The sequence below is a fragment of the Sminthopsis crassicaudata genome, chromosome X (assembly GCF_048593235.1).
Source record: "Sminthopsis crassicaudata isolate SCR6 chromosome X, ASM4859323v1, whole genome shotgun sequence".
In the NCBI taxonomy this organism is placed as follows: Eukaryota; Metazoa; Chordata; class Mammalia; order Dasyuromorphia; family Dasyuridae; genus Sminthopsis; species Sminthopsis crassicaudata.
The window spans coordinates 84,334,267-84,360,773 of NC_133623.1; the positions used below are offsets into that span (position 1 = coordinate 84,334,267).

At 44.7% G+C, this 26,507-nt stretch overlaps 1 protein-coding gene across 3 annotated transcripts in view; it reads right to left on the reverse strand.

Moving 5' to 3' along the window:
- LOC141549155 (transcriptional regulator ATRX-like) overlaps window positions 1-26,507 on the reverse strand; it is a 796,624-nt gene that overhangs the window by 76,355 nt on the left and 693,762 nt on the right. The window lies entirely within an intron of this gene.

The following is a 26,507-nucleotide window of genomic DNA, read 5'->3' on the forward strand; positions in this document are numbered from 1 at the left end:
GAGACCTTTCAAAAAAGTTCTCAGAATGGTAAAGTTCTAAGCCAAGGAAGTATTGAATTGAACAATTATCTCACCCTAAAATCTCCTCATTCCACCCCTGACATGCCCAGCAGCTGACTACTGTCAATCTCCCTAGACCTCTGTAAAACTGAGGAATCTGCATCAGGAAGAGTTCCTTTTTTCACTTCCCATTTATCATACACCACTGAGGTTTTGGCTGACCTTATTTAATGGTAATTTGAGGACCTTGGTATTCAATAATTTTCGACAAGAATCAAATATTTTCTTTTGGAGACATAACAGATCTTCACGCTCATCACTACTATTCAATACTGTAGCAGAAGTGCTGGCAATAGCAGTAACTCAAAAGTAAAGAAATGGAAATTATAAACAGCAAAGAGGCAAACAATAAATAAAACAATGTTTTTTACAGATGATATGATTGTTTACTTAGAGAACTCGACAGAATCAATTAAAACTTAAATGAAAATTTTACTAACATCAGCAAGACAGGAGAGAGTAAATAAACTCAAACAAGTTATCAGTATCATATAAATTATCAATAAAATCCAGGAGAAAGATAAATTCCTTTGAAATTATATATAGAATGAAATAACTACAAGTCAACCTGCCAAAACACAGGTAGCAACTTGGTGAACAAAGGTGACTCTTTACATAATTAAAAGCAGCTCTAGACAAAGGGAGAAATATGAATTATTCATTACCAGTTCTTTTTTTTTTAATTTTTTATTTTATTTTATAATTATAACATTTTTTTGACAGTACATATGCATGGGTAATTTTTACAACATTATCCCTTGCACTTACTTCTATTCAGATTTTTTCCCTTCCTCCCCCAACCCCCTCCCCCAGATGGCAAGCAGTCTTATATATGTTAAATATATTACAGTATATTCTAGGTACAATATATGTGTGTAGAACCGAATTTCTTGTTGCACAGGAAGAATTGGATTCAGAAGGTAAAAATAACAGTTTACATTCATTTCCCAGTGTTCCTTTTCTGGATGTAGCTGGTTCTGTCCATCATTAATCAATTGGAATTGGATTAGCTCTTCTCTATGTTGAAGAAATCCACTTCCATCAGCATGCATCCTCATACAGTATCATTGTTGAAGTGTATAATGTTCTTCTGGTTCTGCTCGTTTCACTCAGCATCAGTTGATGTAAGTCTCTCCAAGCCTCTCTGTATTCCTCCTGTTGGTCATTTCTTATAGAACAATAATATTCCATAACATTCATATACCATCATTTACCCAACCATTCTCCAATTGGTGGACATCCATTCATCTTCCAGCTTCTAGCCACTATGAAAAGGGCTGCCACAAACATTTTGGCACATACAGGTCCCTTTCCCTTCTTTAGTAGTTCCTTGAGATATAAGCCCAGTAGTAGTATGGCTGGGTCAAAGGGTATGCACATTTTGATAACTTTTTGGGCATAATTCCAGATTGCTCTCCAGAATGGTTGGATTCTTTCACAACTCCACCAACAATGCATCAGTGTCCCAGTTTTCCCACAGCCCCTCCAACATTTATCATTATTTGTTCCTGTCATCTTAGCCAATCTGACAGGTGTGTAATGATATCTCAGAGTTGTCTTAATTTGCATTTCTCTGAACAATAGTGATTTGTTCATTACCAGTTCAAAAATGATAATGCTGCCTATATTAATTTACTAATACAATGCAATACAAATCAAAATACCAGAGAATTTCTTGAGAACATTAAAAAAGGATAACAAAATTCGTCTGGACAAACAAAAATTAAGGCTATCATGGAAATTAGTGGGAATATTGGGAAGGAAAGGGCCTAGCAGTGCCAGATCATAAAACTACACTAGCAAGGCCATATGATTAAAAATGTATTATTGAGTAAGAAACAGGAGCAAAGGACCACATCATCCATTTCTGTGACAAAGCTAATAATCCCAGCTTGGGAAAATTCACAATTCAATAAAAGCTGCTGGGAAAATTGACAAGTAGTCTAACAGAATCTGAGGTTGGAAAAAGGTTTCACAGGAAACACAAGAGTGAAGCTGAAAATGGGTATATTCCCTGGATGTATGGGCTAACATCATAAACAGAGAAGCACAGAAGGAGATGGGAAAGAAATCATGACCAAGCAAACGACAGACAGGTTCAAAAGAAACTAAATGGACACTCTGGCTGACATAAAATTAAAAAGCTTTTCCAAAACAAAATCAATGCAGCTGAGACTAAAAGGGAAGTGAGAAGTTGAGGGGAGAAAGCAACATAGTACTTAACTTTTTTTCAATGAACCATTGTGCAGATATTTTACATAATGCCAATTTACCCACAGATGTGTAAAAAGCCAGAAGGGAGGCAGGAAGGAGACTGTGCCCCTGTGGAGCCAGCACATGGGCCAATGACACATAAAGTCTGGATGTACAGAATCAAGAGCAGGAGGAACCCTTTCTTGCAGGGGCCAGCCCCAGGACAGCCTGGCTGGAACTGAATGAAGAACATGCCACGAGGCACGGACATGGAAACCTGTGGCATGGGACAGACGTGGTGCTCCAATGATGGACAAAACATCCAAATGCAGGGGCCAGACTCTCAGGTGGGCGGGTGCATTGAACGCAAGTTGTCCTGCATCAGTACTGGAGGTCTTAAGGCAAGCCCGGATCCATCAGTGGTGGTGGCCGTCTCTCTGCAGATCTATTCTTCTGCCTTCTGCTACAGAGGGTTTTTAAAGGTTCGGGGGGGCATTGGTGATAAGAAGCCACAGAGTACCGAATTGAAGGGGAGGAGCAGACTGAGATCCCAGTATGGTACAGAGGTGGTTTGGGAGAATTCCTTGCATAAAATCCAATTTGCATAATGTGAATTAAAATGAAGCAACATCTGTCTGTAGTCCATTCTGCTCCTATTTAGTTTTCTATAGAACTCTTTTAAATGTATGATTTCTAAATCATCTAAGTTTTATTATTCTCCTTGACTTCTTTTTTATATATTTCATGGTTGTATTAGGCTAGGTCACACAGGAAAAGTTGAGGTGCCCTGCCATTATAGTTTTATTATCTATTTCTTCCTGTAATGCGTATAACTTTTTCTTTAAAATTTTGAATCCTATGCCCTTGTGCACATATCTCTTTTCTGACACCATTGACTGTGGTTCCCCTAAACAAGAATTAGCCGGCATGCCAATTTACCCTTTCAGTGAGGCCGAATTTTACTCGGCATTTTTTCTGACATCATCATTGCTTCCCTTATGTTTTATCCTTCATATGAGATATAACAGTTTCTGCTTCAGCCCTCTAATTTCACTCTGGTTCTCTCTTTCTTTCCAATGTTTCTTTTCAAAATACAAAAAAGAAGAAACAAGCATAGTCTGGAAGTTCTGGTTTCTAATTCATTTTACTGCCCACTTGCATTTAGCAGTGAGTTCATCCCAATAACACAGTCATGATGTATTTGCTTCTGTTTTTCCTTCTCTCTTTTTATCCCATTCCCCCACTAGTTTCTATTTTATACATGACCACGCCATATTTTATCTGCCCAAAGTTTGTCACCACTTTTTCCTTCTCCTCTCCCATTTCTCTACTTACCTTTAGGGTAAAATAGATTTTTTTGACCCATGGAAGAAGTACATATAAATACAGATATAGATACTTCCCCACTTTGAACCAATTTAGATGGGAGGGAGGTTCAAGGATTGGTCACTCCCCTCATCATCATTTTCCACTCCAAGGCAAAACCTCTTCCCTGAATGCTTATTTTATGAGATCATTTCCTCCATTATTTCTCTCCCTTCTACCATCTGCCAGGGCATCCTTATTTCTCACCTATCTATTTTGCATCATCCCCATCCAGACCCTTCACTTCCAAAACCTCTTTCTAGTTTGAATGCTTCTACCTGCCTAGTAAAGATAAAACTCATAGGAGACAGGGTTATCGTCTTCCCTTCTAGAAGAGGACACAGGGTATCAGTAACGAGTCACTTGAGGGGTCTCTATCATATTTACCTTTGAATGTTGCTTTTGAGTCTTCAATGTGAGACTCACATTTTCTCCTCAGCTCTTGTCTTTTCATCAGGAATGCTTCAGCGGCCTCTATTGCATTCAATGTCCAATTTTTCTCTTGCTGTGCTTCCCCAGAGAGGAAGCCCGTAGTGAGTGGAGTGTTCCCAGAACGAGTGTCTTCTGCCACAAAGATGTTGTCCGCTGAGTGATGTCCGTCTAGATGTGTTTCCATAGAGAGCAATCCCGAAGTAAGCGGTGTAAGACAGAAACTGGAAAGCCTCTGGGCAAAGGAACCGACCTTTATCAAGGGAAACAAGGTGAGGTCTCAGACCGTGCTGGACGGACCATAGAGCCCACCTTTGTTTCTCTCAAAGGTTGGTTTCTTTGTCCAGAAGTCCTTCCCAGTCTCTCTCTTACACCAGAATGTTGCCAGAGAGAGTGTCTTCTACCTCCATTGTCTTTGCCTCTGAGTTCTGAGAGTAGAGTAGGTGCGTATCTCCGAGAGGATTGTAATTGAACGATTCTAATAGTATTTATCTTCACCCATCAGCATTTCATCTACAGAGTATTCTGACATTAAATCCACTAGTGTCTTTTCCTCAGAATCTTCAGAGATCAGCAGTAGTTCAAAGGTGGAAGAAGCTTCCGAAAGAGAAGTATTTTTATAAATATTATCAGGTATTACAGGTATCGTTTCCCTCCACGTGTCGAGACTGCAAGTGCTGCTTCAAATGAGAGTGATCCACCAGGAATGGCAGTATTCTCAAGAGATTATCTCCTACCACAAGTCTTTTCCTCTCTGGACTATACAGTTGTGTTGATTTTTTTCATTCCTAAAACACAAAAGACCACTCGTCACATGGCATGACTCTCAGGAAGCAGAAGGAGAGGGAGGGAAACATGGCATACTGTGATGTAAGAAACAGGAAACCGCATGGCATATTTTTACATGAGGGGAAGAATCTAAAGGTATTAATGAAAAAGGGGGGAGGAAGAACAAAAAGGGCTTTTCCTGCAGCCTCATTCCTTCCAGCTCTGCAGCTTCAGCATCCGGGCTTGGCTTGAGACCTCCAGCACTACAAGGGGAGCCTTTGGCTGGCTCTGCCACTCAGCCTCACGTCTGGCACCTGCTTGTGTGCCTCCTGTCCATCCATGCTCAGGTGCCATGTGTCTTTCCTCAGTCCACATGTTGCTTGTCCTCTCCTTTGTGGGGCGGTGGCTGGCTCCTCCTGCCTGCTCCCGTCCTTCTCTTGCTCCTCAGTCCCCGGGTCCGTGTGTCCTTGGATCATCTCCCGGCCCCCTCCCTTCCCAGACGCACGACTCCCTTCCTGTCTCCCTTTCTCCCTTGAAGCCGAGTCCGGGGGTAAATTCACTTTACTCTAAAATTGCTCCACTAAAGGTTTGCCCAACAGTCCACTTACAGAAAGAGGGAACTGGGTAGAGTTGGTATAAAAAATCGATGCCTCAGTGCAAAGCAGTTTGGCAGAATTTTGATAGAAGACCAATACCTCATAGCACATAGTAAATTAAACCGTAACAGAATACATGGTTTAGCTATGACAAATGAAAGGATAAACTGGGCCTATGAAATGATGAATCACTGTAATCACTAATAAGTACCTTAGCTGAAACCTCCACCTCATTAATGTATTCATTCACTCAGCCATGGATTGACTCCTCCAATGTGGCCGGCACATACAAAGCCAGACGGGCTAAGTGACGAGCCACAAGCCCATGGACAGCATGGTCGTAGGCTCTGGAGATGCAAACACTGTTACAGACACAGTCCCTAACAAGACAAGCTTGGGTTCTGCTAAGACAGAAAATGTGTAAATGTACATGAGAAGAAACACAAATGCAAAATGCAAGGCAGTCTGGGAGCAAGGCTTACAGCAGCTTTTCAATCAAGAAAGGCTTCATGTCATGGTTGGGGCTTGAACGGTGTCTTAATTGCTAAGGATAGAGGGCCAGGTTCAAAGTCAGGAAGGCTCAAATCTTGCTTTAGACCCACGTCAGCGGCATGACCACGGTCACCCCGTCTGACCTCTTAGCGCCTCAGACTACTCTAAGAGCAGGGACGCCTTCACCTGGGGAGTCACTCTTACTGAAGGGGCAGACAGAGCAAAGAATGCTTGCCTTGGACGCTCGGCCTTGTCCTTGCCCAAGGCCACATGCTCACCAAGGGCCTGAGGCTGCCTGTGAACAGAGGTCTTCCTGACTCCCAGCCCAGTGCTCTAACCCCTGAACCCCCCTCTGGAAGCCCCAGAAAACTGCTGGGAAGCCATGGTTGAGGAGGATGCCATGCAGCCAGGGAAGGAGAAAGAAAGAGCTCATTGCCAGGGCTCTGAAGTTCTGCAGGGTCTCAGTCCTTTCTGAATTCACCACCTGCCCTGAGGAAAAACGCCAGTTGTTCTGTCTGAGACAGGACCGTCCCTAGTCTTAGTGTGTGGTGGCTGCAAGGGAATGTGAGCAGGCCCTGCAATTCCACAGAGAATGCAAACTACCTTTAATGGAAAGAGGAAGAACAGTTCCAAGGAACCCCGAGTCACACTTGCTCTTGATCCCCAGTCATTCTGGCTTTTAACCTTTTGTGTCCCCCTCCTAGCAAATAGCTTACCTGGCCCGACGCATATGTGGGGATCTGTCCGTCTCCCCTTTAACAGTCTGGGGTGGTCTCGAGTGCAGGTTTTCTTCTACAACACAATTTGCCCCAGTAATCCTGAGAAACTGAGCTATACATTCCATGCTGGTGAGGGCTGCTTCTTTCTGGGGAGTCCAGCGCCTTCCCATGGGGGTGGACTACAATTTGTGCCATTCCTTGGCTGCTCTGTGTCCTTCCAAGATGGTTTCCTCTCAAATATAGACAGAAGAGACCCAGAAAAACCCTCTCAGCATTGAGATTAATGAGCCCAATCTGGCACTAACACAGGGGAGAGTCTTAAAGACTTGGTAAGGGGTCACACAAAGTGCAGGTATGGGAGGCAGGATTTGAACTCAGTTGTTTCTGATTCTCACCAGTGGACACAGAGCAGCAGGTTGGCTTATGAAGCTGTAAGGTATCTTTTCAGGGTCCCTGAAACCTATGAGGCTTTAAACTCACCTTCCCTGACTCCAACAAGTCAAATCTCTCTCTCTGTCTCTCTGTCTCTGTCTGTCTCTCTCTCTGTCTCTCTCTGTCTCTCTGTCTCTGTCTCTCTGTGTCTCTCTCTCTCTCTCTCTCTCTGTGTCTCTCTCTCTTTCTGTATCATTCTCTTTCTCTTACACACACACACACACACACACACACACACACACAAACACACACACACACACACACACACACACACACACACACACACACACACACACACTCCTGGCTGACCTTTAACGTTCATTGCAACCAGATTTTACCTCCATTCACAGGTATAAAATTCAATCACTTGACAAATGTTGAGCATCTGTGGTGCTTCATCTTTGATGTTGGGTTTTTATGTCATGGGGGAGCTGTGGAAGGTCCCTCTGAAATGGCTCATGTTCCACATGGAGATTCTTGAATCAGCTGATTAATGGCCACACCTGGGAAGCCTAGAGGCCCAGATACAGCAGGGAAGTTGCCAGTCCTCAGGCTTCCAAGCAACAAGCCAGGGGCCAAGCCCCTTACTCTCTTACTTGGGACAGTGCCCAGTATACCCCAAGAGCAGGGCTCAACTTTCAGTGTTACAACACAGTCTGGAAACCTGCACCAAAATAATTCTGAGTGTAGGGAGCTACTGTGCTGTCAGGGAAGATCAAAACACATCAGACCATCATAATGATGCCAGAACATCTACATGTGAAGCCTCAAATTGGTGTGTGTATGGATTGGTCTCAGTCCTTCTGAAAGGGCTCCAAAAGCATTTTTAAAATATGTAACCGGAGTAGAAGGAAAATGGGCAGGAGAAATGAGAGAGATTCACAAGAAAAGTTAACATTTTTTAAAAGAAGCACCAAAAATCGGACAGACATGTACCAAACGTCAATGAAGAAAACAATCTTAAAAAGTAGAAATTTACAGACGGCAAAGGAGGAACAAAATCCATTGAAGAAAACAACTCTTGAGGAAGAGTGTGGGAAGTAGGTCAGAACATTCAGAAACAAAAGAAAGTTGAACCTCTGAGCTAATGCAGACAAGTGACAAACGCACAAAACTTTCAGCAGAATAAGGGTTTCCTAGGCCAACCAGAGAAGTCCAGAAGAAAGACTCCCCTTTGGAGGAGTATCCCCTTAAAACATCCCCTGGAAGAAGCAGGGAGCCCTGGGTTCCAGGTGGCCTCAGGCCCAATCAAGGGGACTTTTACTTCCTAGGAGCACTTGGGATTGGAGGCCAGGGAGAATGATAAGGAAGTCCTGGAATATCTGCTGATAAGGAATGCCAGGCCCAGCTGTGCTGTTAGGAAAGAAGGAAAAAGCCCACACCCCGGGAGGGCAGAAGCAGAGGCACAGGGTAGCTGCTGGCCGTCTTACAGGAGGGTGGAGTTCTTGGTTTTTGAGTTCCAAGTCAGAGAAGAAAACTGAAAGAAGATCCAGAGGCCGAAGCACCATCTCCCTCTCAGATCTAGGGGATGACACTATTAATTTCTTATTTAAAAAAAGAGCAACATGGCAGCCAGGGGACACAGTGGTTAGAGCACCAGCCCTAAAGTCAGGAGGACCTGAGTTCAAATGTGGCCTCAGACACTTAACACTGCCTAGCTCTGTGATCCTGGGTGAGTCACTTAACCCCAATTGCCTCAGGGGGGAAAAATCAGGCAAAGGGGAAAGCATTCAACTACAGAAAGAGGAAACACTGGGATTTATCAATAGAGGGGGGGATACTGAAGGGGAAAAGCTTTTCTTATCCCAAAGAGTTATGGTAAATGGCTACTGTCCAGAAAGAATTTGTAGAAGAACTCAGAGAAGACGTTAAAAATTAAATGAGAGAGGTTGAGGAAAAACTAAAAAAACAAGAATCCAACCAAAACCAGAGGCTTATGGAAAGAAAGTAAACCAAATTGAAGAGGAGATCCAGAGTTTTCAAGAAGAAAGTGACTCTTTCACAGTTAGAATTTGGCAAAGGGAAGTCAGTAAAGTTATGAGAGACCAAGAAATAATAAAACAAAATATTGTCATGATGTAGGAAATGACGAAGTGATAGATTTTTAAAAATTGTAAAAAGACCTGAACTCATGAGGGATGATGTTATCTAGTTTCAGAGAAACAGAACAAACAAGCATAGTACAATCTTACATAGATGCATACAAATGTATATGTATATATGAGCATGATTATACATGTCTGGATACATGTAGTTGTATACTTATACAAATGTGTCTGTGTATCTATGTACATGTATGCGTGTATTTATGTACAAATATATCAGCAGTAGCCATCTTGGGGGACGCTGTGGGGGGAAAAAGGGAAAAAAATAATAGTGTAAAAAGTGCACAGCAGAGAACAAAAGTGAACCTAAGAAGAAGCAAACAATAGATGGTCACTTCTGAATAAATGTGTACTATTAATTACATATGATTTTTTGAACTAGAAATCTATTATATCATATTTTAAATGCTCTCACGTTGTTTTGTGCCTATGACAATGCTTTTCCATCTTTTCTCTTTCTTTTTCTATGTTTAATTTGTTTAAATAAATGAATAAATAAATATGTAAAAAAAAGAAAAAAATGGAGTAGTGTTTTAGGGGAATGATTTAGGTATAGAAGACAGAGTATTAAATGTCCATAATACTCTACTGTTTGAGAAATACAGAAATCCCATCTTTTTGGAAAATAAGTTGCTATGTACAAAAACTTCTGGGGAAAACTGAAAACCAGTATAGCAGAAACCAGGTACAGTTCAATCCCTTACATCATGTGCCACTTGTTTGTCCAAAGGAATAGAAATTTGGTCCCATCGACCTCACAGCATGTCTTTGAGTCTGGAGGTAGATATTTTGCTCTCCTGGCCACTTATTTATTTTAGATTTTCAAAACAAACTGCGATATTGAACTCTTCTGTTCCCTCTAGTTCATTGATGATTTCTTGACACAGAGCTTAGAAAAACCAGACTTTGATAAAGCCCATTGGGATTCAGCAGGAGCTACTTGACAAATCCTTGAACCCAAGTCACTCTGGCTTTCACTGAGTGTCCAATAGTAGATGCTAGCTTAAGCCTCACTTGGTCATTGTGTGGGTTTTGATGGCTCAGACAGAGTGTAAACCACAGCTGTTTCTTCTGGCCAAAACACTGAGGTTCTTCCCTCCCCACATTATTATTTTTATTATTATTATCATTGAGTAGGCAAAGTAGAGCATCTTTTGCCTCAATTCTTACATAGCCTTAAATCACTAAATTACTGTTGCCTCGTCCCAAGTGAGACATGGGAAAGGCCCTAGCTTAAACAGCCTAAGGTCTCCCCCTGCCTACGGGGCCATGGCCAGTCTGCCTGACCTAGGTCTTGCCTCTGCACTCAGCTGACTCTGGAGTGAGGCTGGGGATCTTGCCCAGCTCTGCCTCCCCTAAATGCAATTCACTTGCAAGTCATGAGCTTCTAGATGCCATTGGTCCTCTTCCAGAAAGAAGCATGAAAACACAATGTAAACAACAAGGTAAGACCAAAATGGGTACGTGATTTAGACATAAAGGCAGATCCCGTAAGCAAATGAGGAGAGCATCCATTCTGGGATGTAATTTTGGAATCATGCAAAAAGTAACAAAAATATTCAAAGCCTTTAAAACAAATAATCCATTACATAACGAGAAGGCACCAATTAAACAGTCCCCAAATACTGCAAAAAACTTATAACAGCACTTTTGGTGACATCTGTGCCCTGGAACAAAGTAGACTCTCTCAAGTGGGCATGGCCAGAGGAGGCACGGAAACGAATGTTGTGGGACATTACTATATTGTTATAAGGAATGGAGTGTGTTGAATACAGAGAAGCAGGGAAACATCTTTGTGAAATGATGCAAAGTGACCTAGGCAAAGCCAAGAAAACAAAAATTAAAAAAAATCAATACACACACACATGCGAACATACCTGTAATTAAAATAAATTTAAATGGAAAGAATGACAAAGCAAAACTGGCAATGACCTGTAAGGAAATGCAAAAGACTGAAAAGGATACATGAGAAGACACCATCACCTGTCCTCTTTCTGGAGGTGAGAGAGCCACAGGTGTTGCACACGTGCATACCTTTTCCCAAATGTGTGAAACAGCTGAGCTCACTTTTCTTCTCCTCCCTAAAACAAAAAATGGGATTTGTTGCCTGGCATGGCCCTCATGGGGAGAGGGCCGAATCCATGGGATACCCTGGTGATGAGGGAAACACTAAACATCAATAACTATTTTTGTGAAAGAGCTCAGTATCTGCAGGACATAATGAATGGAGGGAAGGAGGAAAGGAAGGGTTTAGGATTACTGCTTATCAGGGACAGATCTCAAACTTTACTAAAAATCAGAGACTTTGAATCCAAATGTTTGGTCTTGTCTGCTTTTCCTTGATGCAATTGTCGGTTGCTTGGCAAAGCTATTGGAAGGGTTTGCCATTTCCTTCTGCAGTTCATTTGCCAAAGGAGGAAGTGAGGTACACAGGGTTAAGTGACTTGCTGAGGGTACCACAGTTAGCAAGTAGCTAAGACCAGATTTCACCTCAGGAAGAGGACTCCCTCTGACCTCATGCCCTGTAGAATTCCTAGGCACCCAGGAAATAATAGGAATTTCTTGAAGACGGCCACACTGCTCTTTGGGTAAGATCATGTGTGCGACCTACATCAGTAAATAAAATAAAATAACAGTGTCTAAGAAATGCAAAGCGAACAGGAGGTGGGACCGAGGAGGACACACTATTGCATTTTTAATAACGGGATAAGGAAAAAGCAGTTTGCCAGAAATGTGATACCTCCTGAACACCTCACGCCAACTGCCACATTAAATTACAAACGGGTATATGAATCCTATGTAAAAGGGGAATCTACGGCAAATTAGAGGAGCAAAGAGGAAGTTCCTGTTCACTTCTATGGATCGGGAAAGAGATTACGAGAGAACAAGGAACAGAGAAAATCACACACAATGACAGGTTCATTCTGCTTCTATAAAGTTGCCCAAAGTCCTAATGCAGAGAAAAGAGGAAGCAAAACACTTACCTGAGGAAAAGGACGTTTGTAGCAAAAATCTCTGGGGGGGCTGCATATGCAAGATGGAGAAGAAACGCATTCCCACTTGCAGGATCAAGAATCCTTCTCCCCTAGGTCAAAGGGGAAGGGGAGAATATGTTCAGAGGAAGAAATCCAGGCTCTCACAGGCTTCTGACAAGATGCTCCCAAAGCCCTCACCCAGGACAAGGCCGCATTGAAGCAATTCCCTTCTTTCAGCCGATAAATCGTTTAAATGGAAAGGCTGAGGGACCTCTTTGTTCCACGGCAAGCGCCACGGAAACCTCCCTCTCATCACAAGCCAGTCGGACCCAGCACAAAACAATGAATGCGGCCTGGAAGTAAAAGGCCCCCTACAAAAGAGAAAATACGGGGCGGGGGAGGGGAAGAGCGCTCCCACTTTCTCCTCCCTTTCCCCGGTGTTCTGGGAGGAGACCGGCCCCACCGCGGTGACGTCATAGGACCGCCCCTTCCCGCCCCCTCCTTCTGGGAAGTCTCCTGGGTCTGGAGATGAGGCTGTGCTGGGACCGCATCCCAAGAACGGGAAATTCTTCCCGAAATGTCAAGCGTCTTTATGCCAAACTGAGAGAGAAGCCCTTTTAAGAGAAAAGATGTTAAAGGCGAATATTCTATAAAGGGAGAGATCCTGAGGAATAAGATCACCCCTCCCTCTTTTTCTGAGGACTCCGTATTTTAGCTCGGATTTTAGCACGTTAAGCTCTGCCTGCGGCAGCAAACCTTTCCGTGCCCTTTGATCCCCGAGGTCAGACAGGACAAAAGGATGGAGAGGAAAGCCCCGATCCCCCGGGTTGTCCGAGTTCCGAGCCTCCGGCCAGGCCTGGGCCTGCAGGGACTGGGAACAAGAGGTGGAAGCGCCCATCGGAGACCGGAGAGAGGGAGGGTCCCCAGAGGGGGCTCGCGGCCGGCCTCCGCCGCACCCCTCCCCCCACCTGCAGCCTCCCAGACTGAGCCCGGAGCCGGCCCGAGGCACCCGGCAGGTGCAGGCACACGGGGGCACGCTCCCGCCCCCCCCCCACCTCCCCTCAGGGACACAGACGCGGCCACGCCCAGGATCTCAGCCACATTCACGCCCCCCCCCCCCAGACAAAGGTGCGGATGCTCCCGGGCCTCATATCCGCCCTCCCCCACACCTACAGGGCAGGAAGGAAAGCCGGGCGGGGAGGAGGGGGCTTCAGGGAAGGGCTGGGATGGGACGAGGACAAAGGGAGGGGCTGCGGCGGGAGCAGGGAGGGGGCCCCCTCACTCACTGCGGCTTAGGCGCTCAGGACCCTCGGCTCGGTCCGTCCGGAGGACGAGGGTAAGACGGGGGACGGAGGGGTCGCTGTGAGGCGGAGAGGCAGGGCCTGAGTGAGGGGCGCACAGACCCCCCGCCGCCCTGGCCCCGGCACATCCTCACCTCCAGACAAAGGAGACTGGCATTGAACAGAGGGTGGGAAGGGGCGGCCCTGTGACGTCACCTGCGGGGGGCTAGGCTCCTCCCAGATCGGGGGGAGGGGGAGAGAGCGGGGTTCAGGATAGGGGAGGGGGCGCTGGGACATTAGCCCGGAGCACTTGGGAGCCCCCCCATGTGATTACTCTGGCCCTCCTCACCCAGCCCCGCTAGGGGGCGGCCGAAGTGCCTCTCCCCCTCCTCCCCCCCCCAGAGGGCCCGGCGCTGACCAGGGTCCTGGGTCCCCGGGCCGGGCTGCGGGGCTGGGAGCGGGACGGCCGCTGAGCGCGGCTTGGGGAGGGGGGGGGCGGCCCTTTTAACGAAACTGGTTGGGGGAGAACAGGAGGCGGAGGTCAAGGAGGGGGCCCGGGCTCCCCTGAAAGGAAGAGCACAAAAGCTCGGCAGCAGCTGCGAAGCCCAGGCCTTGGACGGGACTTGGATTCCTGAGAGCCCCCAGAGCAGAAGCAGAAGGGGGGGGGAGCGGGAGGAGGGGACACAGGGCAGGGGGTCTGGGGGAAGGGCGGCATCGGCTCTTTTGTCCAGGCCTGAGGAGACAGGAGATCAGGACCGGTGGGAAGGGACAGAGGGCCACCCAGGTGCGCATGCGCATCTCTCCTCCTCTTTGTGCATCCTGGGCACTGAATTCTGTGTAACACAAACCTCCCAGAGCCTGGACAGGAGGAAGCCTCTTTGCGGCTCAGACTTCTCTGCCAGGTGACTTCATCCATTTCCTTCCCAAACCACCAGTCAGCTCTAGAATACTCAGTCAATAAAAATGAATAAAAATCTCCAACTAAATATCAAAATGCAAATGATGGAGGCACTGACATGTCTTACAAGTTAATTAAGTAATCAAGGACCATTTTTGGTCACAAAGGTTCAGGGACCCTCAGGACCAGAACTACCTCTGGTGAGGTAGCGGGGACCCTGAGCAGCTGCACTATCTGCAGTCTCAGAGATCAGGGCTTCTTCCTGGGAACAGCCAGCAGCCCAGAGCAGTAAAGCAGGGACCACATGTCTTCCTCAATCAATCCCCCGCAACCATGGGCATGCAGAACTAGCTGGGAGAAGAGCAGTGTCAGAATGGCTGATGTGTTGGAGACTGCATTTCCCAAAGTGCTCCCATGTTGGAAACACAGACCAGCTTTAATATAAATATAAAGTCAAACAAATAAGCTGGGGAAATGAGCAATTAAAAATTGGGTAAAAAGTCCAGTGGGACCAAGGAAGAGCAAGACACAAACCAGTAGTAATCAGGATCTCAGATAAAACAAAAGCAAAAAGAGATCTACTTCAAAGAGATAACAAGCAAACTACATTTTTGCTTAAAAGTATCATAAAAAAAAACAATGCAGTGGCCATACTAAACTAATATGCACCAAATGGCAGAGTAGTCTTTTTATTATACCTTTTTATTGATGGAACATATGCCTAGGTAATTTTTTTTAATTTTTATTTTATTTTATAATTATAACATTTTTTGACAGTACATATGCATGGGTAATTTTTTACAACATTATCCCTTGCACTTACTTCTATTCAGATTTTTTCCCTTCCTCCCCCAACCCCCTTCCCCATATGTTAAATATATTACAGTATATTCTAGATACAATATATGTGTGTAGAACCGAATTTTTTGTTGCACAGGAAGAATTGGATTCAGTAGGTAAAAATAACAGTTTACATTCATTTCCCAGTGTTCCTTTTCTGGATGTAGCTGATTCTGTCCATCATTAATCAATTGGAATTGGATTAGTTCTTCTCTATGGTTAAGAGATCCACTTCCATCAGCATACATCTTCGTACAGTATCATTGTTGAAGTGTATAATGTTCTTCTGGTTCTGCTCGTTTAACTTAGCATCAGTTGATGTAAGTCTCTCCAAGCCTCTCTGTATTTCTCCTGTTGGTCATTTCTTATAGAACAATAATATTCCATAACATTCATATACCATAGTTTACCCAACCATTATCCAATTGATGGACATCCATTCATCTTCCAGCTTCTAGCCACTATGAAAAGGGCTGCCACAAACATTTTGGCACATACAGGACCCTTTCCCTTCTTTAGTAGTTCCTTGGGGTATAAGCCCAGTAGTAGTATGGCTGGGTCAAAGGGTATGCACATTTTGATAACTTTTTTGGCATAATTCCAGATTGCTCTCCAGAATGGTTGGATTCTTTCACAACTCCACCAACAATGCATCAGTGTCCCAGTTTTCCCACAGCCCCTCCAACATTCATCGTTATTTGTTCCTGTCATCTTAGCCAGATGTGTATGGGTAATTTTTTTACAACACTGTCCCTTGCACTGGCTTCTGTTCCGACTTTTCCCTTCCCTCCCTCCACCCCCTCCCCTACATGGCAGGCAGTCTTATACATGTTAAATATGTTGTAATATATGCTAGATACATCATATCTATGCAGAACTGTACAGTTCTCTTGTTGCAGGTAAAAATAACCTGGGAAGAAATACAAAAATGCAAGTAGTCCACATTCATTTCCCAGTGTTCCTTCTGGGGTGTGGCTGATTCTTTCCATCCTTGATCATTTAGAACTGAACTAGGTCTTCTCTTTGTCAAAGATATCCACTTCCATCCTCAGACAGTATTGTTGTTGAAGGGTATAATGGTCTCCTGGTTCTGCTCATTTCACTCAGCATCAGTCCATGTAAGTCTCTCCCAGCCTCTCTGAAATCATCCTGCTGGTCATTTCTTACAGAACAATAATATTCCATTACTTTCATATACCACAGTTTATTCAGCCATTCTCCAACTGATGGGCATCCATTCAGTTTCCAAAAGGGCTGCCACAAACGTTTTTGCACATGTGGGTCCCTTTCTCTCCTTCAAGATCTCTTTGGGATATTGGCCCAATGGAAACACTGCTCGATCAAAGGGTATGTCCAGTTTTATAGCCCTTTGGGCAAAATTTCAAATTGATCTCCAGTAAAGTTAGATCAGTTCACTAATAGACCAACAATGCATCAGTGTCCCAGTTTTCCCAAATCCCCTCCAACACTCCTCATTATCTTTTCCTGTCATCTTAGCCAGTCTGAGAGGCATGTAGTAGTATCTCAGGGTTGTCTTAATTTACATTTCTCTGATCAATAGTAAATTGGAGCACCTAAGAAAGGGAAACTGTAAGGAAACAGTAGGCTCAGATGATGAAATTGAAAATATTTCCACTCATATGAAAGAGTGTTCCAAATCACTACTGATCAGAGAGATGGAAATTAAGACAACTCTGAGATACCACTACACACCTGTCAGATTGGCTAAGATGATAGGAACAAATAATGATGAATGTTGGAGGGGATGTGGGAAAACTGGGACAGTGATACATTGTTGGTGGAGTTGTGAAAGAATCCAGCCATTCTGGATAGGAATTTGGAACTATGCCCAAAAAGTTATCAAACTGTGCATACCCTTTGACCCAACATTGCTGCTATTGGGCTTATATCCCAAAGAAATACTAAAGAAGGGAAAGGGACCTGTATGTGCCAAAATGTTTGTGGCAGCTCTTTTTGTTGTGGCTGAAAACTGGAAGTTGTATGGATGCCCATCAATTGGAGAATGGTTGGGTAAATTATGGTGTATGAAGGTTATGGAATATTATTGCTCTGTAAGAAATGACCAGCAGGAGCAATACAGAGAGGCTTGGAGAGACTTACATCAACTGATGCGGAGTAAAATGAATAGAACCAGAAGATCGCTGTACACTTCAATGCTGTATGAGGATGTATTCTAATGGAAGTGGATATCTTCAACATAAAGAAGATCCAACTCACTTCCAGTAGATCAATGATGGACAGAAATAACTACACCCAGAGATGGAACACTGGGAAGTGAATGTAAATTGTTAGCACTACTGTCTATCTACCCAGGTTACTTATACCTTCGGAATCTAATGCTTAATGTGCAACAAGAAAGTGGTATTTACACACATATAGTGTATCTAGGTTTTATTGTAACACATGTAAAATGTTTGGGATTGCCTGTCATCGGAGGGAGGGAATGGAGGGAGGGGGGGATAATTTGGAAAAATGAATACAAGGGATAATATTATAAAAAATTTACTCATGCACATATACTGTGAAAAAAACATTCTAAATAAAATAAAATTAAAAAATAAAAGAATTTGATTTGAGCCATGAATTTAAAAGGGAATTGTGAGAAAACTTGGCTTAGTGTTTGCTATACTGTGCCATGTCGGTAATAATTTATTGAATTCTCCTGCTGATCATTTGAGCCTTGAGAAGTACAGGAATCAACAAAGGGAAATGCACAATTTCCTTTGAGTTGGAGCATTTTCGTGGCTGAACCTGATGTGGGTTGTGGTCCCTTTATGATCCCTTTCTGATTCCCAGCCCCTCCCAGCTGGAGAAGCTAGGACCTTTGATTTACAAATCCTGGTGGAAAACACCCTTTTGAATTCCAGTGGGAGATATCTGGCTCTCCCAGCCCCCATAGGACCTGAGCCAACTTGGGATGTCCCAGGCCCCATTCTAATGAGCTGCTCAGGTTTCCCAACTGTTACACCCCTATGGACTACTCTAACCTGGTAGCTCCCCTTAGAGCTACTCTTAATGCCTGTCCATCGATGGCACAGCTACGCCACATTTACCCCTCTTCAGGCACCAACCAGATCCCATAGAGACAGACCACCAAGAGGTAGGGGTGAAGCAAAAGAGAACTTTATTCTGAGATAGCACATATTGGTTCCCTACTGATGATATGGGGGAACGGCATGTCCTCTAGCAACCTGGCATAATGGGATTGGCTCAAGAAGAAGGAGGGAGGCATGCTAGGCTTTGAGAGCACTAAGGAGGGAGGCGTGGTACCTGGAGTCAGACACCACCTCTTGGGACTGTGCCCCACCTCCACATAGGACTCTCCTGCTCCTCAGAACCTCTCATCCCTCAGGTCCTCCCCCATGCCTTGAGCTGCATTCCTTATTTCTAGAGGATGTTAAACCCTTACATCTCCCCCTTTTTCATTAATAAGACTAAATATTCTCATGTTGACAAATCAGAAGCTCTTCCATAAGCACCTCTAAAGAATTGTTTTAAGAATACATAAAAAGCATCCTAGCAAAGTAGCCAAAAGCAAAAGAAGCAACAATACAAAAATGGATCCATAGAGCCCATGGGATACAATAGAAGGGGATGGGAAGGGAAGTATGTTGGATCCAATCAATAAGTTGGTCTTGCAAGGGTAGTCATCTCTCTGCTATGGCGCTGTTTTGGGCATCTCCTGGGTCATCTCCTTCTCTTCTTCAGCCCTTGTCTTAAAAGGGGTAACTCTCCTTGTCCTTTTTTCTGGAATCCAGCGGCATTCCCCATCAGGATCTGCAATCAAAAATATCTCGGCCCTCTCCAAAGTAATAAGGATGGACCCTGCCAACGTCCTTCCAAAGGACCTTTTGAATATTCAATAGCGCTTGAAGCGCAGCTTTCATGGAGCTTAGTTTTCTGTCCTGTCTATAAGATTGTGCCAAATGTATCAATCCTGGAGAGAGGCCGACGTCCCTATCCAGGCACAAAAAATTGTATCTAAAGTCTTATCCATGTCCACCTGTGTGGGCCATCGAGGGTTCTGTCTACTTACTCCCCCTTTCTCTTTAACAAGGGTGGCCTTCAGAATATGATGGGCCTGTCCACCAGGGCCTGACCTTTTGGATTATAGGAAATCCCTGTAACATGCTTAATGGTGAATGTGGTGAGAAAGGTGGCCATCTGCTTAGAGGTATAAGCTGGCCCATTGTTGGTCTTTATGGTATTAGGAACTCCATGAGAGGAGAAACAACTCTACATATGTTTAATCACTGAAGGAGTATTCTCATAGGAGGCCACTGTGGCCCCAAGGAATCTAGAATAAGTGTCAATACAGATGCAGATGGCCACACAGTCTACATGTGTCACATGTGTCACATTCATTTGCCACAAATAATTGGGGAATAAACTCCTTGGATTAACTCCTTTATTAGGTGGAGGAGGGAGAAACTGAACACACTGCTTCCCTATCTGTTGGGCTTGTTCCACGGTGAGGTCATAAAGGCTATGTATAGAATTAGCAGGTAAGTGGAGAAAATCATGGGCACATTCAGGAGGTGTGGTGACCGTGAGAAGGAAACATTGTAAAGCGTGGTCCAACACCTCATTTTCAACAAATATATATCCTGCACAGCATTGGTGAGAATATACATGCAGGATGTAAATGGGATGTTTCCTAGTCTGTAAAATCAGCTGCAATAAAACAAGGGGATTAGCAATTGAATGATTATGAGACTGTAGGACTGTAGGACTGTATCTTCAATGCCTCTGAGCACTTGGACAGCATATAAGCTATGTGAAATGAGCCCTTATCCATTGAATTTGTCCAAGTAGTTTCTGAAATAGATTCAGAGTATTCACCTTGTCTAATTGTAAGTTAGGTATCTGAGTAATAACTGCAGAAGTCTCCATGCGGAGTCCCAAGTAAATGATGGGATACTTATGTGGGATCTTTTCTGGGGCTATCACCAGTCCATGTGGAGCAAGAATGCTCATGGTCTTTTTAAACAGGCCAGACAGATCTTTCCCACTGCTAGTTGATAACAGTATATCATTCATAAAATGCAATATCATGGCATGAAGCCTCGCCTTCCAAATTGGCTCTAGCATTTTCACTATGTACACCTGACACAAAGTGTGGCTACAACAAATCCCTTGGGGGACAACTTTCTATTGGTAGTGCAAATCATGTTCTACGTTGTTTATTGAGGCAATGGTAAAAGCAAATCTTTTCTTATCCTCTGGGCCCAGAGGGATGGAGAAGAAACTGTCTTATATGTCTATTACTGTAACTAGCCATTCAGTGGGTACTAGATTAGGAGATGACATGCCAGGCTTTAGGTCTCCCTTAGATTCACTAGTAGCATTAATGGCCCTAAGGTCCACTAGCATTATGAACTTTCCAGATTTTCTCTTTTTGATAAATACAAGACTATTCCATGGGCTGGACATTGATCCTATATGTCCAGCCTCCCACTGTTGTTTTATAATTTCACATAAGGTTCAGGTTTTATGAACTGAGAAAGGCCATTGAGGTACCCAAGCCAGGGTGTTAGATTTCCATATTAATGGTGTGGGCGTGATATGAAACAACACCAAACATCCAATGACCCCAATTAAAAATCCTGTGGAGGTGATCTATAGATTGACGTTGCACAAGCTTTCATTATGTCCCTGCCCCATAGATTGTATCTGAAACTTGCAACCACCAAGGTTTGGAATATCCCGTTTGTCTGCAAACTACCAGGTCTTCTGCTGCAATCTCTTTAGATATAGCAGCTGCAAGGGCATCCATTTGAAAGGCACTGGAGGCAACATTCTCCCATCTCTTTATCATCTCTTCCAGGCCAGCCTCCCTATCTATAGTAGGCATGGCCCTCTGGCAGTTGGTATTAGCATTCTTCATTGCCAATTTCTGCATAAGAAGGCTGGAGGCTTCTCCTCTGTCCACTGAACTCTCAATAGCCACCTGTAGGTGTGCCACAAAATCAGGAAAAGTGTCATCTGTACCCTGTTTAATCCTAGTCATTGAGGGCTTCTGCTTTCCAGAAGCTTGAATTTTGCTAAATGCTCTTTGGACACATTGAGACACAGCTGCATATACTGCTGCATCATATTGCATTTGATCCTCATTTCTTTTACATTTTCCAGCTTTCTGTATTATTTGTCCTGAACTTGTCTGGGAATCTGCAAAGCCTTCACAAGCAGGAGCAGAGTGAGCAGATGGGAAACGTATCTCCTCAGGGAGGGTGGGGGACAAGGGGGAAAGCCATGCCTTGGAGATGGAGGCAACCTTTACTCTGTTTTCTTTCTCCTCCCTTGTCTTATCACCATCCTTTACTTTGAGGTCATATGTCTCTCTGTTTACTTTCTCATTCCTCATCTTTTCCCTGCCCCCTCCCTTCCTTCATATCCACTTCCTGCTTCTTCCTTACTACTTCTTTCTTCTTTCACTTCACATCCACCTCTTTCACCCACTAAGGAGGGAGGCATGTTACCTTGAGTCAGACACCACCTCTTGGGACTGTTCCCCACCTCCACATAGGACTCGCCTGCAACTCACAACCTCTCATCCCTCGGGTCCTCCCACATGCCTTGAACTGCATTCCTTACTTCTAGAGGCTTTTTACCCCTGACACCCAACCCCCACCTAGCAAATTCTAGCCCTAGATGAGGAACCAACCTGGGACTGCACCCACAAGCCCCTTTAGCCAAATCTCTCCTTATAAAAGAGCCAAGCTGGAGTCCTCTCTTGGCAGAGGGTGGAAACGTGCCAGCACCACGCCTTGAACCACAGACTCTCTGTCCACCGGAACTTCTAGTGTCCTCCTCTCTTTCTCTAACACATTGTACTAACCAGACTTTAACTTCCAAACCCCATAATAAACCTCTTTTATCAATCTAGGTTTTTGGGCCTGTACATTCCTTTACAGGGGACGCTGTGCCAACACTAGAACTCATTTAACTCTATATTCTTGGGCCAAATCCAAAGGGGTTGCAGGGGAGCTCCATTTGACTTCCTGTACTCCGAACCTGCCACTAGACCTCAATTAACCCTAATTTCATTTAGATATTCCTTATGTAGTTCTCATCATACCCACCACCTTCAATATTCTCACCTTTCTTCTCCCCTTCCTGGCTTTCTTGGCAGCCTTCCCACTCCAGATAAGATGCTATCTTCTACAGTAAGTCTTCCTTGCCCCCCCTAATTCTAGCTTCTTCCACTGCATCTGTACATAGAATGATTCTCCACAGTAGTTTGCATGTTATTTTCCCCATAACTAAGCTCTTTTAGCACAGAGACGGCCTTTTGCCTTTCTTTCTATTTCCAGCATTTACTTAGCTCAGTGCCTGACACTTGGTCCCAGACTTTTATTGACCCAATTTTCACTAATAGTTTTAGGACGAAATTGATGAAGTCACTTGGTAGAGGGAACTGAGGCAGAAAGGCAGGGTGGTTCCCTCTTGTCCAGGCTCTGGAAGGTTTCTGTTACATAGAATACAGTGCAGAGTAGGCACACATAAATAGGGGGCAAATACACATGAGTGCCTGGGTGGCCCTTTGTCCCTCCCGACCGTTCTAATCGCTTGTCTCTTCAAGCCTGGACAAAAAAGGTTGAGAGCCGCCCTTCCCCCACACCAACCTCTCCTTCTGCTCTGGGGCTGTCAGGAATCCAAGTCCCATTCAAGTGCAATTCCAGCAGTTTGCAGATGCTGCTGAGCTATTGTGCTCTTCCCTTCAGTGGAGCCTGGGACCCCCCTTTCTTGACCTCCACCTTTTGCAATGTGTTCTCCCCCTCCTGGGGGCTCTCTCATTTAAAGATGGAGAGAAGAGAGTTGTTTTTGATTTGGATTAAGATTCCTTTCTAATTCCCAGCCTCCATGAATCCCAATGGGAGATATCCAGGCTTTCCCAGCCAGCACTGGATCTGAGCTAATGTGGGCTGTCCCAGCCCCCACTCTAATGATCTGCTCAGGTTTCTCCAACCCCACCCCCAGCATAAAGAGCTCCTTATCTTAAAACCCATTGATTTCTATTCAAATTCTAACCCTGGCTGAAACCAGCCAGGAGCCAATCTGAGACTCCACCCATAGGCCCATTCACCAAAAGCCCTCCATTATACAAGAGGGAAACTGGAGTCCCCTCTTTGCAGGAGCCCCAAACATAGAATATGCCAGCTATGCCAAGGGTTCCTATCCACCCAGTGCCAGCCCTGGCGCTGGCGTCTTTCTACCTTTAACCTGACTTCCAAACCCCAAAATAAATCTCTTTTATTAATCTAGGTTTTCGTGTCTGTAAATTCCTTTACAGGGGAGTCTTGCTGCACTAGTAGAACTCATTTAACTGTGTATGCTTGTGCCGAATCCAAAGGGGTTGCAGGGGAGCTCTATTTGACTCCCTGTACCCCCACCCTGCCACTAGACCTCAATTAACCCTAATTACAATTTGTTACCCTTTATCTAATTCTCATCATTTTCATGTTCACTAATTATGAGGGATCTGGAGCTTTTTTCATAGGACTATCAATAGCATGGATTCATTGCTTTGAATTCTTCCTGTTGCTAAACTTTGACTTATTGGAAAAATGGATCTTAATGAATTTGATTTTAGTTTTTTTTCTAGTTCTATAAAATAAATCTTTAATAGCTTAATTGTTGTGACCCTGGACAAGTAAATTACAGTAGGTAGAATTGTCATTTCACTTGATGAAGACCACTGACAAACAATTAAGCATTTTCCTATGCTTTACATCTCTCTTCATTTGTATAAAGAGTGTTTTCTCGTTGTTTTAAGGCAGTCACTGGGTAGGACTTGTCAGGGAACCTTCCAAATATTTTCTATTATTTGCAGGTTTTTATTTTTTTTTATTTTTTAAATAAAACTTCTCTTTCTATCTCTTCCTGCTGGATCTTGTTGGTAGAACACAGAAAGTCTGATGATTTACATGGGTTTATTTTATGCATTGCAACCCTGTTAAAGTTGTCAATCCCCCCCAGAGTTTTGATACTCTGGAGTGCTATAAGAAAATCATAGGATGATCTATGAATAGGGATAGTTAATCTCCCCCTTGCCTACTGTTTCCTTCAATTTCCCTTTCTTACGTTCTCCAATTCACTATTGATCAGAGAAAATGCAAATGAAGACAACCCTGACATACTACTACATGCCTCTCAGACTGGCTAAGATGACAGGAAAAGATAATGAGGAGTGTTGGAGGGGATTTGGGAAAACTGGGACACTGATATATTCTTGGTCAATTAGTGAACTGATCTAACTATGCTGGACATCAATTTGAAATTTTGCTTAAAGGGGTATAAAACTGGACACACACCTTTGATCCAGCAGTATTTCCACTGGGCTTATATCCCAAAGAGATCTTAAAGGAGAGAAAAAACGTTTGTGGCAGCCCTTTTGGAAACTGAATGGATGCCCATCAGTTGGAGAATGGCTGAATAAACTGTGGTATATGAATGTAATGGAATATTATTGTTCTGTAAGAAATGACCAGCAGGATGATTTCAGAGAGGCTGGGAGAGACTTACATGGACTGATGCTGAGTGAAATGAGCAGAACCAGGAGACCATTATACCCTTCAACAAAAATACTGTATGAGGATGGAAGTGGATATCTTCGACAAAGACAAGATCTAGTTCAGTTACAATTGATCAATGATGGACAGAATCAGCCACACCCACAGAAGGAACACTGGGAAATGAATGTGGACTACTTGCATTTCTTCCCAGGTTATTTTTACCTGCAACAAGGGAACTGTAGAGTTCTGCATAGATATAATGTATCTAGCATATATTACAACATATTTAACATGTATAAGGCTGCCTGCCATGTAGGGGAGGGGGTGGAGGGAGGGAAGGGAAAAGTCGGAACAGAAGCCAGTGCAAGGGACAGTGTTGTAAAAAATTACCCAGGCATATGTTCCATCAATAAAAAGGTATAATAAAAAGACTACTCTGCCATTTGGTGCATATTAGTTTAGTATGGCCACTACATTGTTTTTTTATGATAGTTTTAAGCAAAAATGTAGTTTACTTGTTATCTCTTTGCAGTAGATCTGTTTTTGCTTTTGTTTTATCTGAGATCCTGATTGCTACTGGTTTGTGTCTTGCTCTTCCTTGGTCCCACTGGACTTTTTACCCAATTTTTAATTGCTCATTTCCCCAGCTTATTCGTTTGACTTTATATTTATATTAAAGCTGGTCTGTGTTTCCAACATGGGAGCACTTTGGGAAATGCAGTCTCCAACACATCAGCCATTCTGACACTGCTCTTCTCCCAGCTAGTTCTGCATGCCCATGGTTGCGGGGGATTGATTGAGGAAGACATGTGGTCCCTGCTTTACTGCTCTGGGCTGCTGGCTGTTCCCAGGAAGAAGCCCTGATCTCTGAGACTGCAGATAGTGCAGCTGCTCAGGGTCCCCGCTACCTCACCAGAGGCAGTTCTGGTCCTGAGGGTCCCTGAACCTTTGTGACCAAAAATGGTCCTTGATTACTTAATTAACTTGGAAGACATGTCAGTGCCGCCATCATTTGCATTTTGATATTTAGTTGGAGATTTTTATTTATTTTTATTGACTGAGTATTCTAGAGCTGACTGGTGGTTTGGGAAGGAAATGGATGAAGTCACCTGGCAGAGAAGTCTGAGCCGCAAAGAGGCTTCCTCCTGCCCAGGCTCTGGGAGGTTTGTGTTACACAGAATTCAGTGCCCAGGATGCACAAAGAGGAGGACAGATGCGCATGCGCACCTGGGTGGCCCTCTGTCCCTTCCCACCGGTTCTGATCTCCTGTCTCCTCAGGCCTGGACAAAAGAGCCGGTGCCGCCCTTCCCCCAGACCCCCTGCCCTGTCCCCCCTCCTCCCGCTCCCCCCCCCCCCCCCGTTCTGCTTCTGCTCTGGGGGCTCTCAGGAATCCAAGTCCCGTCCAAGGCCTGGGCTTCGCAGCTGCTGCCGAGCTTTTGTGCTCTTCCTTTCAGGGGAGCCCGGGCCCCCTCCTTGACCTCCGCCTCCTGTTCTCCCCCAACCAGTTTCGGTAAAAGAGCCGCCCCCCCCTCCCCAAGCCGCGCTCAGCGGCCGTCCCGCTCCCGGCCCCGCAGCCCGGCCCGGGACCCAGGACCCTGGTCAGCGCCGGGCCCTCCGGGGGGGAGAGGCACTGCGGCCCCCCCCTAGCGGGGCTGGGTGAGGAGGGCCCAGAGGAATGACAAGGGGGGGGGGCTCCAAGTGCTCCGGGCTAATGTCCCAGCGCCCCCTCCCCTCTCCTGAACCCCGCTCTCTCCCCCTCCCCCGGATCTGGGAGGAGCCTAGCCCCCCGCAGGTGACGTCACAGGGCCGCCCCTTCCCA